We start from the raw sequence: 10,933 nt of genomic DNA, 5'->3' as shown, positions 1-10,933 counted from the left end.
CCCGCCCTCCCCACGCTGTTTGGTCAGGACCAAAGTTATGATCTCAGCTCAGATTTAAAGTTACAGGACCTGTGGTGGCTTTCAGAAGACTTTTATTTAGCAAAGGGGGGAAAAGGAGTTTAGACAAAGCTAGGTGTTTGTTCCCTCCCTTCTGCAAACTGTCTTTAAAAAATACTTAAGAAACAACACTAAGGACACTTCTCTTGTTATTTCTAGCAGTGAACTGATGTGTTTTTTTCATTTCAAGGTGAGCCCCCATGTTTATCTAAGCAAGTGTGGTACTGAATGTGCATTTAGGGACACTGAAATAGTTTTTAGGGCAGGCTATTTAATTCTGTAGTAAATACTGTCTGAATTTTCCTGTGTGTCTGTGTCTCTCAGCTTGTGTCCTCAAGTGACATCCTGGCTGTGCTCGACCACTTCGCTCTGCCCACAGGCCTGGAGAGAGCCAATACCACCCTTCAGAGAGAGGATTTCTCCTTTAATGTGCAATTTTAGGAGTGCAGAAACCCTGTGGGAACCCAGAGCATTGGGAATATTTCTGTGTCTGCTCTGGGGTGCCCTGACCCCCAGGGCAGCACTGACTCTGACCCTCATTCATGGAGAAAGTTTCCTAAACTCCAGAATAGACTGGAATCCACAAAAGTGTGAAATAGATTATAGAGAGCAGTGTAGGTGTATCACTTGGTGAGAAATTGAGGTTTTGGGATTTTTAGTGTGTTGTGGATGGCAGCAAGATGGAGGGCACAGGGTGTTGTCCTGGGTTTCTTCTTCATGCTTCTTCTTCCTCCTTCTCCATGGGTTTGGGTGGCATTTTGTAATTGGGCAGAAAAGTCCCCATTGCAGCTCTGTGGGATCAGTTATTGGGTTAAAAAGGGAAATAATCCAGGTGTCAGCTCTTGGATAGTTTAGTCTTAAAAGATCTTGCCAAAGGAATTTGTGAGCTATCAATTATGGTGCTATAATTGTGTTATTTGTGATGAAAAGGAGTGTAGGATGAGAACAGTTGGTGCCAATGCAAAGAAACAACAGGCAATGTTGGCTGATTGTCTTCAGGAAAATAGCAAAACAAATATTGTCATGTATTGCCACAAACTTTCAGTATCTTAAAATCTGGAATTAATTATTTCTTGATAACTCTGCTTCAAGTTTATTTAAAAGAATGTTTGCTTTTCGTGGAAATGTTCCTTATAAGAAACTGAAGCTTGCTAGGGGAGTATATCAGCAGTATATCAGTTTTAATGGAACCTATTTCGAAAGACTGAAACAATTTTTTTTTTACCTTATCAGAATGGCATGTTTGGAATTCTGTATGTATCTTCAGAACAAAAAATTAATGCAGTGCACTAGGAAAGACAAACCAGAACACTGACTTTTAAATGTTAACATATTCTCAGCAAGAGTGAAAAGAAGGGATTTTTAGAATTCCATTCAATTTTCAAAAGTATTCAGAAGACCTTTTACTTTTATGATTATTCATATAAACAAATTTGTCTCATGTTTAGGAATAAGTTTTTCTAAAGTAAACCTCTTTCCTGAGTTACATAAAGTCTTGCTTTAAATTCTGCTGTATCCTGGGTATAGACTTGAGGCACTTGAACTTTCAGGAATTGGAGATATCCAAGTTCCTGTGGCTACTCCAACACTTTTTAATACTTTTATTATTCTTCCTAATAAGGAATAGTTTCTTCTGTATGAGCCTATTTCTTCTGCTCCAGCCTGTTCCTGAAAGAAAAACTCCTTAAATAACTTTATTGAACTATTTAATGAAATCACCTTCTATCATGGTATCATAGTGCAACAAAGGGCAAGAAATGTGCCCACAGATGCAAAAGAAGTCAGAGCAAAAGGTAGAAATGTCTCAGTAATGGTCAGCTGGGGGTGGAATTGTTCCTGGAGGACAGCAGGGGCAGGAACTTGCCCCCACGGGGACAGTGTGCTGCTGTGCAAGGAGATTAAGGCTGGGAGGCACTGCTGAGCCCTCTGACTGAAAACATCAACAGAATTGTTTCAGAGGAGCCAAAGTGCCCTTGGGAGAGGGGATGGATCCAGGGAGATGAGGGAGAAGGAGTTGTTTTCCTCTGGACTGTACCAGACTAAGGGGGTTTGATGGAACTGTGGATCACTGGTTTGGAATTCTGCTGAGCCAAACGGTTCTGTGGCAATAAAGGAGTTGTGTACAGGTGGGGGTTTCAGTTGTGGGTTCCTCTGGGTCTGGATGAAGGCACTGAGACAGCAGTTCATGTTCACACTCAGGTGTTTATTGTTTCTTATCACTAAAACAGTCTCACTGCTGTGAGTTGGGCAGCTTTTCATTAGAAGGCACAAAATGGCCAAGAATCTCTTGGTACAAGGGCTTTTAAGAATAAACTGTCCAATTAACAGCTGACACCTGGATTATTTCCCCTTTTAACCCAATAATTGATCCCAAAGAGCCCCAATGAAGACTTTTCTGCCCCAATTACAAAATGCCACCCAAACCCATGAGGAAGGAGGAAGAAGAAGCATGAAGAAGAAACCCAGGACAGCACCCTGTGCCCTCCATCTTGCTGCCATCCACAACACACTAAAAATCCCAAACCCTCAATTTCTCACCAAGAGATGCACCTACACTGCTCTCTATAATCTATTTCACACTTTTGTGGGTTCCAGTCTATTCTGGAGTTTAGGAAACTTTCTCCATGAATGAGGGTCAGAGTCAGTGCTGCCCTGGGGGTCAGGGCAGACACAGAAATATTCCCAGTGCCCTGGGTTTCCACATACAGGTTCTGATTTAACAATTCATCTGCATTTAAAGCAGCACCTGTGCCTGTGTCAGAGCAGGAGTGAGCACACACCCCAGTGTGTGTTTGTGCTGCCTGCAGTGGATCTGCACCGTGCTTGATGCTGCCATGAAATGCAGGTTAGATCTACATAGGGATGTTGTAATTTGGTCTGGGTGTGTTACGACAAATCCCACAAATTGCCAGGATATGAGTGCATGGGTCAGTCTTTTTTTTTTTTTTTTTTTTTTTTTTTTGCCAGCCAGGTCTGTGTTTTCAGCCCCTGTGGTTTAGGGGAGGAGGTGGAGGGGGTCTCGAGTCCGCTCAGCCCTTTCTGTTTTCATTTCATAATCCGTTCTTTCCGTCTCATTGTACCAGGGCTTTGCAGAGTCCTGTGGGAGGCTCAGACTGTCTCTGGTTCAGTGAGAGCAAGGAATGAAGCAGGGCTGGGGGAGTGGAGGAGTGGTGACTGTAACCTGCAGCACGTTCTGCCTCACAGGCACAGCTTTGGGGGAGGATGTTTTCCCCTGGCTCAGTCAGTGTTGCTGCAGGAACCCAGGGGTTGGACTCAATCAGAGATTCCCCCCATCACAAAAAGGTTTCACTTCATGTGAGTAACCCATAAGATGGGAACATGATTGTGATGGTGTTCACAAGGGTTTTATGTTGAAGGAAGAGATGGAGATCTGACTCCATATTTCAGAAGGCTTGATTTATTATTTTATTATATATATTACATTAAAAGTATACTAAAATAATAAAAGAAAGGGTTTCATCTCAGTCAGAATGCTAGTTAAGCTAAGAATAGAAAAGAAAGAATGATAACAAAGGCAGCTGTCCCAGACTCCCTGTGCAAGCCAGCTGACTGTGATTGGCCATTAATTAGAAACAAGCACATGAGACCAATCACAGATGCACCTGTTGCATTCCACAGCAGCAGATAATCAATGTTTACATTTTGTTCCTGAGGCCTCTCAGCTTCTCAGGAGGAAAAAATCCTAAGGAAAGGATTTTCATAAAAAGATGTCTGCGACACATGATCATCCACACTCTGTTTAATGTCCAATGTAGACCAAAGTTACACCCAAGGATGAATTCTCTCCAACACACACTAGGAAGGGCACACAAATGTCTCTCCACAGAGGAATATCCCAGCCACCCCTCTGTCACCTCATTTCTCCTCACAGAGAAAAGCAAGGAAGGCACAATTCTTCCCAAGAATATTTCTGGGTTTCACATTCTCTGAACCTCAGAGAAAGGAAAAACAATTCTTATCATTTGCTGTGCCTGTGTTTGTGAAAAAGTAGAATGCAACATGGAGATTGTTTACCCACAGTGATGGAGTTTTATTTCCTTGGCCTGTCAGGGCCAGGTGAGTGTGTGTGTCAGGACAGTCACGAGATTCTGTGCAGCTGAGTGCTTGGCAGATTCAGTTTAGATGTAATGTAATATAGTGTATAGTACAAAATAATACAGTATAATAAATTAATTAATTATCCTTCTGATAAGATGGAGTCAGATCCACCATTCTCTCCCCTCGTTGGGGGTTCCCTGCAGTGCTGTACCCCTCCACAGTCCCACAAAGTCTCACAGATGGGCAGGGGCTGTAGCATGGGGACACATTTTAATGTCCTGGCTTCTGCCTGACTTCTTGCAGAACTTTTCATGAGTGTGCATCTCCATGTGCTGCTAAAATTTCTCTTTCCATGGAACCATGTCTGTTATGTTACAGTCATAGGTTGCAGACAGACACACAACAGAAATCACTGAGGATCATGGACAAACAGCTCCGTTTATTGCTCAGCACCCCTTTTATAGGGGGTTCAAAATTCCTGCCCTTGGACAACTGATTTGTTGGGGTCCCTGCACCACCCAGCTCCTTGGCCAATGATTTATCTGCATTTAGGATTGAATGGACTTGGCTGGGGTCCCCTGTTTCAGTTCAATCCCATTCTATGCTTGCTCACTCAGGGACTTGTTTGCCTCTTTTCTATAATGAACTAGACTAACTGAATTGGATTTTTTGTTATGGCCAGATTTATCTGTCCATCCACAGACCAGCTGTGCTGTGACACATCTGCTCCATCATCACTGGACAAGTGAAATCCTAGCTTGCAACACCTCCAATCCATAGAAAGTAAACACAAATTTTCCCTTCCTATTCTTTCAGTAAAAGCGCTCAAAAAGTGTAAATTAAGCATTCTGTTTGGTGACATCCTTTACAAATCTGCTCTGCAACTAAGAAAAAAAATACTGTCTCTTTCTGTTGCCAAATTTCCTGTTTCTGTACCCTGGGGGCAGCTGTGGGCCCTGCAATATTTGGTCAGAAGCAGAAAAGCTGTTTTCTGCAAGCTTTATTAATTTTCAAGCCATTTCCTGTTTTCCCTTTGCAGCCAAACCCACCCCTTTTGGCAGGTACTGAGATACAGAAACACCCAATTCAGTCTGAAGAAAAGCTCAATTACTTGGGAGAGGAGGTGATAACTCCAATTTTTGTTATCTGTTTTCTGTGTGGTAACTTTGCTTTCCTGTGGGGTGATTTTCCAGCAGATAATGCTGTGTGGGATTGCAGACAGCTTTTGCAGAATTACAGATCTTTGCCTTCAGGAATGGCTTTTACCTTCCCTTAGTCCCAAACTGTTGGAGTTCAAATCCATCCTATCTTGTCACTGATTTGTGCAGTCCTTAAAGATGTGTCCTGTGGTTGTATCTTTTGGGTTTGAGTCACTTTGGGTTTAGTTCCTGATTTCTGGAATGCAAGAGATGAGAACACCTGGCAGCCTCTAGCTGCTAAAATGGCAATTTAAAAATTTTTAATTGATGTCAGGGAATGGGAGAATGGAAGGTGCTGCTTTCCCCCTGTCTGTGTTTCAGGCAGCCTTTCCTATCTGACAGGGGATGTCAAGTCAGACTTGTTAATAAAAGAATAAAAAGTAAAATGTGTCCTATAGGAAGAGATAGGTCTCAGTATTGACAAACTCAGATATCCATATCATGCAGCTTTTTTAAGATAAGCAGCTGTAAATCAAACCCTGTTCCTTGACCATCTGTGCTCTGACAGTTTAATAAATGCACAGAGCCCAAGCTGTCAGATGAGGAGAAGAGAGACTGTGAATGAGAAAATTGCAGCAATCCTTGAGCTTGGAGTCCTTAAGCTACAACAATGATATTTGTCACTCAGTTTTAGAGATGAGGCTGCATTTTCAGCTGATATAAATCAGTTTCACCAAAGTCAGTCTTCACAAAGCAGCCCTCCAATCTATGGGGCATTGAGGAAACCAAAAATATTTTAGGATCTGAGAAATGGGCACACATTGAGTCAGTGCCTCCGGGCTGTACAGGAGGTGATGGAGGGAGAAATTCTGGGGCAGCCAGGTGCCCTCCCAGCCAGGAAATTAGCTGTATTGAATTGACTCTCAAAATAAATATATTGAAAGAGAAAGAAGCAAGTCTCTACACTTTCATTTGAGATTTATGGGCAGATGTTCCTTGTGCAAATTGCTGTTCTCCATGGTGGCATTTTAGTCAGTCCTGAAAGGAGCTGATTAAGATGTGCTGGGAGAGGGGAAGGGCACACAGGGAAACTGCACAGCACTTTTGTGTAGGGCGAGTTGGCCTATGTAAAATGGCAAGATTTCTCTATGTAAAATGGCTAGATTTCTCTATGATATTTCAAAGTCTGTCATTTGATGCTGATGTTTCAAAGCTGAAACTGGATTTTATTCATATTTTAAGGTTTTCCATTAGAAAAATATTAATTCAGGCCATTTAACACAAAAGCCTGAATTATATTTTTATGTAAGATAACACCATTGCCCTCTTGAAGCAAAACACAGATGTGAAGGGAGTAGAAGACATTCAGTAGATGGTCTGCAGTGCCTTTCTCACGAGGATAGGAGTGTTGGTTGTTTATAGGACCCCAGAGCAGAGCTTTGAGCTCTTCAATGAGGCTTCCTCCAGAAACACAGAAATTCTCAGGGGACACAGTCCTGGAATCAGAATTTTCATGGAGTTCAACAGGTTAGGAGCAGATTTTAGGGAGTGGAGATGCCCCTCAGGACACCCTGGAGTTGAGATTTCTGTTCAGTGAGAACTTTATGCAGAAAAACTCTTCTCCAAGCCTGCCAGCAGCTGTCTCTACGTGACAGACAATGGAGTGACTCAGAGTTAAATATGGAATGCCCACTCTTTACTACTTTTAAACCTGTCACTGACCACATTGTATTTAACAAAAAATTATAAGGTTGACGTAGGTTTTCTTAGGTCAGGAGTGTTTTTTGACTAGAACAGTTATATAAGGAAAGCAACACAGCAATGGAGCCAGGAGGGGAAAACACTCAGACTGTGTTCTCAGTCTCATTTATTGCAGAATGGTCCTAGGAGTTTGTTAATACTTTCAGAGGGTTTCACTGCTTTGAGAGTGAGCTTATACAGATGAAGCAAATGCCTGTCAGTGGGAATTTACATGCCCTAATTTTTTAAAATACACATGGTGATAGCGTGCTGGAAATTTAGCAAGAGACATTGAAACCCTGACAAGGTGACTTAGATCACTCCTGCTGGGAATTTCAGCAGAACCTGGGGTGGTCTCTGGACTATTTGAAGCCATGCTGTGTCTGGGCACCTTTGAGGTGTAGCAGGACTTGCCTGGGTTTATAGGGAGACCCACATTGCATAAGGGCACGGCCAGCTCCTCATTAAGTGACTAATTGTCTCTTCGAATGAACTCGTGAGTCTTTGAGAAGAAATGAAATGCACATGGATGAATAAATGACAAACACTACCCCCCCTTGAAGTTCCATGAGAAAAAGAAACCCATTTAAACTCTGATTTTAGGCAGGAATCACGTATAAATTCATGTGGTTTCTTTGCCTTTCTGTGTACAAAGCATGTTCCCAAGAACGAGCAGCTTTGTGGAGGAAATGCACAAATGAACAAAGGCTGCTGGAAAGAAGAGTTGTGTTCCAAATGAGGGAGGGACAGAAAAGCAGCTCCATGTGGGGATGAAGACTCAGCACTGTGGGGAAGGAGTGCAGAGTGGTATTTTCCAATCCAGAGTGGGATTTATCTGCAAACAATGTCAGGGAATCAACAAAGGGCCCATTCCCACAGCACCTGCGGCCAGGCCGCGAGAGGGAGCGAGATGCTCACAGCTCCTGGCTGGGATGAGATTCCCTCAGTGCAGGGCTGGATTCCTGCACTGCTCCCCCGATGCCAGTGAGGAATTCCAGCAGAGAAACACACTCCAGACCAGCAAGGTTTGAGCTGCAGTATTTTTGCCACGTTTTTGCAATATTTTTGCCACACCTTCCAGAAGCAGCATGCCTTTCCACCCCAGCTGTGCGGCCACATGGGGATGGAAATGTGTGGTTTGGTGAGAGAAACAAGGCAGAGTGATGTGAAAAACACCAATCACTTGGTTTTAAAATTTTGAAAGTTTAATAGTAATAAAATGGTTATAAAAATAGTAATATAATTAGAGTAATAAAAATTTGGAAAATTTGGATTAGGACAATATGAGGCAATAAGAACAAAGAGTTACAGACAGTCTGGGTACCTCTTTCTGGGCAAAATAAGCCCGAAAAAGGACCCACACTAACAGAGGATTAACCCTTAAAAGCAACAGCCTGTTGCATATTCATACATCTCATCCATGATGCATAAATTCCATTCAAACACAGGATTCTGTCTGGGCAGTGTCAGCTTCTTCCTCTGAATCCTGACAGCATCTTCAGGGCTGAGTGAGGCAGGAAAAAATTAATTTCTTCTGATAATGGAGCAATAAATTCTCTTTCTCTGAAAGATTCAGGTGTCCTGTGGCTGCTATATAGTGCAAGTCCTTTCTTTAAAAAAAGTACCTTACATAGTATAGTTTCTATTATGTTATAACCTAAAACTATATTTAACACACTACTTAAAAAATTAATACAGCATCACTTTCTAACCTAACACATATAATATTAATTTTAATATTTGTGAAAAGCCAATCATAAAATACACATTTTTCACAGAGATCTCAGCACAGAAAGCAGTGGCACTGATGGTGACCCCAGCTCACCTTCTGACTGCAGCCACACCAACAGGGAGCAGCAATCCTGAGAGTTTATTAAGGATTACTTAATTGACAATTATAAATTATTTAAATGAGGGTTATTTATTAAGGATTATTAAGCTTTATTATTTTTATTGCTTTGCAAAGAACACCTCAGCTGAGAATGAACCCAAGCACTGAAATCAGGCCAGAGATCATGGGTGTTTCAGCTGCTCTGCAAAATCTGGGTTCATTCACATCTCCTTGCACTGACATGCTGCTGAATCATGCACTGCAATCTCTCATTTCAAATGAAATTCTAAACCAGGGAGTTTAACAAAGGTCTCAGCTGCCACTGCAAATGTTTTGTCTAGGAGAAATACTAGACCAAGAGCATGGCTTTACAAACATTCCTGCTAAATGCTTATAATATTGCACTGTTTATCTGAAAAATTAAGTCATTAAGTATCATGACAAGGGGGAAAAAAGCAACAGAGGACATAAAAAATATTTAGTGAATCTTCATCATAGTTAAAACAACGATCAGATTCAGAGTTTGATTTTTGTCTGGGCTACACTATAAATTATTTATGTCTGGATAAAATGAAATGATGACTTGAGAGTGGGTAGTGCCAGTCTGTGAGGAGAAGGTGGACCTCGAGGAAAAGGCTTAAAATCAGTTTACAAAGATAAGCCTTATCTCTGCATCACTCAAAGCCCTGCCTGGGATCACTTTGTGTGACAGCAGCCTGTCAGTCCAGGGAGACAAGGGAAAGCAGTTTAAATGCAGGATTTTCCTATCTAAGTGGTAAGTTAATTCGTGCCTTAAATTAGGGGATGAATGTTTTATGCTCTGCTCTGTATTTGCAAGACCCATCTTGCATAAACTAATCCAGGGACACAAAGGAGAAGGAGAGAGCTGCACTCTTGGAGGTCTGCTCAGCACTTTAATAGCCCCAAGCCATCCACACATCATCTTCAGATCAAGGCACTATTGTGCTGTTAAAAAAATAAATATTTAAAAGCCAGGGCCTTTTAACATGGAAATGCTGAAAGCTTTTGCAGTGAATATCATTTAACTTTAAAGCTCCATCCCGTTGCTGCTCTGGGTTATTTTCCATATGAAATGGGGAGCAAACTGAGGTGCTGAGCACTCTGGTGACTTTCCCAAGGTTATACAGCAGATAGGAGTGGAAATAAATATTGCAGATTCTCCCTCCAGTGCCAACACTGTCCCGATTCTATAAATCAGTTCATTAAATACAAGTAGTGAATTAAGAGGGTTTTTCTTTATTTGAATGTTAATAATATCTTGCTTTCACTGCAGGAAACTGAATTAGAGGACCATGATTCATGGATTTGTAGGCGTAGGCAGCTGAACACCAAGTACAAAGAATATTAACAGTTTTAACTGCCTGAAAGCACTACTGATAATTCAATATATTTCACAGCAAACAAGATTACTCTTAAAATGGGTGACTTAGATCTAAATATCCTGTGTTATAGCCCATAAATCTGAGAGCAGTTTTACCCCTTCTCCTGTTAAAAAAAAGGGAAACTGAGGCCCCAAGGTATCACACTCTAAGTGTAAACTAAAGTAAAACTCTGGTTTTGAGATGGATTTTTTAAATCTCAGAATGTGCATCCATGGAGTTTGACTTGTACCTCATTACTGTATAGAACAGAATATGGAAGATTTGAATATAGAAGAATATAGAAGAATATAGAAGAATATAGAAGAATATAGAAGAATATAGAAGAATATAGAAGAATATAGAAGATTTGTGTGCACACTAATCTTCCCAAGAGCTCCCCAGGAATTCTTGGTTCAGTGCTGGCCCTGCTTTGGCCCTGTCCCAGCAGGGAATGAGGATGTGTCACAGCAGCAGAAGGGCTCTGGAAAGGAGCAATAAGGTGTCTGCTCTGAGTGACACCTGGTGCCACCTTTCTGCAGTAAACTGGATTTTTTAAAAAGTGACAAGTCTAAAACAAACTAAAAATCATTGAGGTTTTCTTGAATATTTGCATTAACTTTAATCCTTTATTGGATTAAATTTTTTTTAGCATCACAAGTGACTGATTAATCTTACTCAAAAACCAGACATTAAACACTTCTTATTAACTCTGTTCCTCTGATCAT

This window comes from Ammospiza caudacuta, chromosome 22 (assembly GCF_027887145.1).
Source record: "Ammospiza caudacuta isolate bAmmCau1 chromosome 22, bAmmCau1.pri, whole genome shotgun sequence".
In the NCBI taxonomy this organism is placed as follows: domain Eukaryota; kingdom Metazoa; phylum Chordata; class Aves; order Passeriformes; family Passerellidae; genus Ammospiza; species Ammospiza caudacuta.
Note: the sequence above shows the minus strand (reverse complement) of the source record.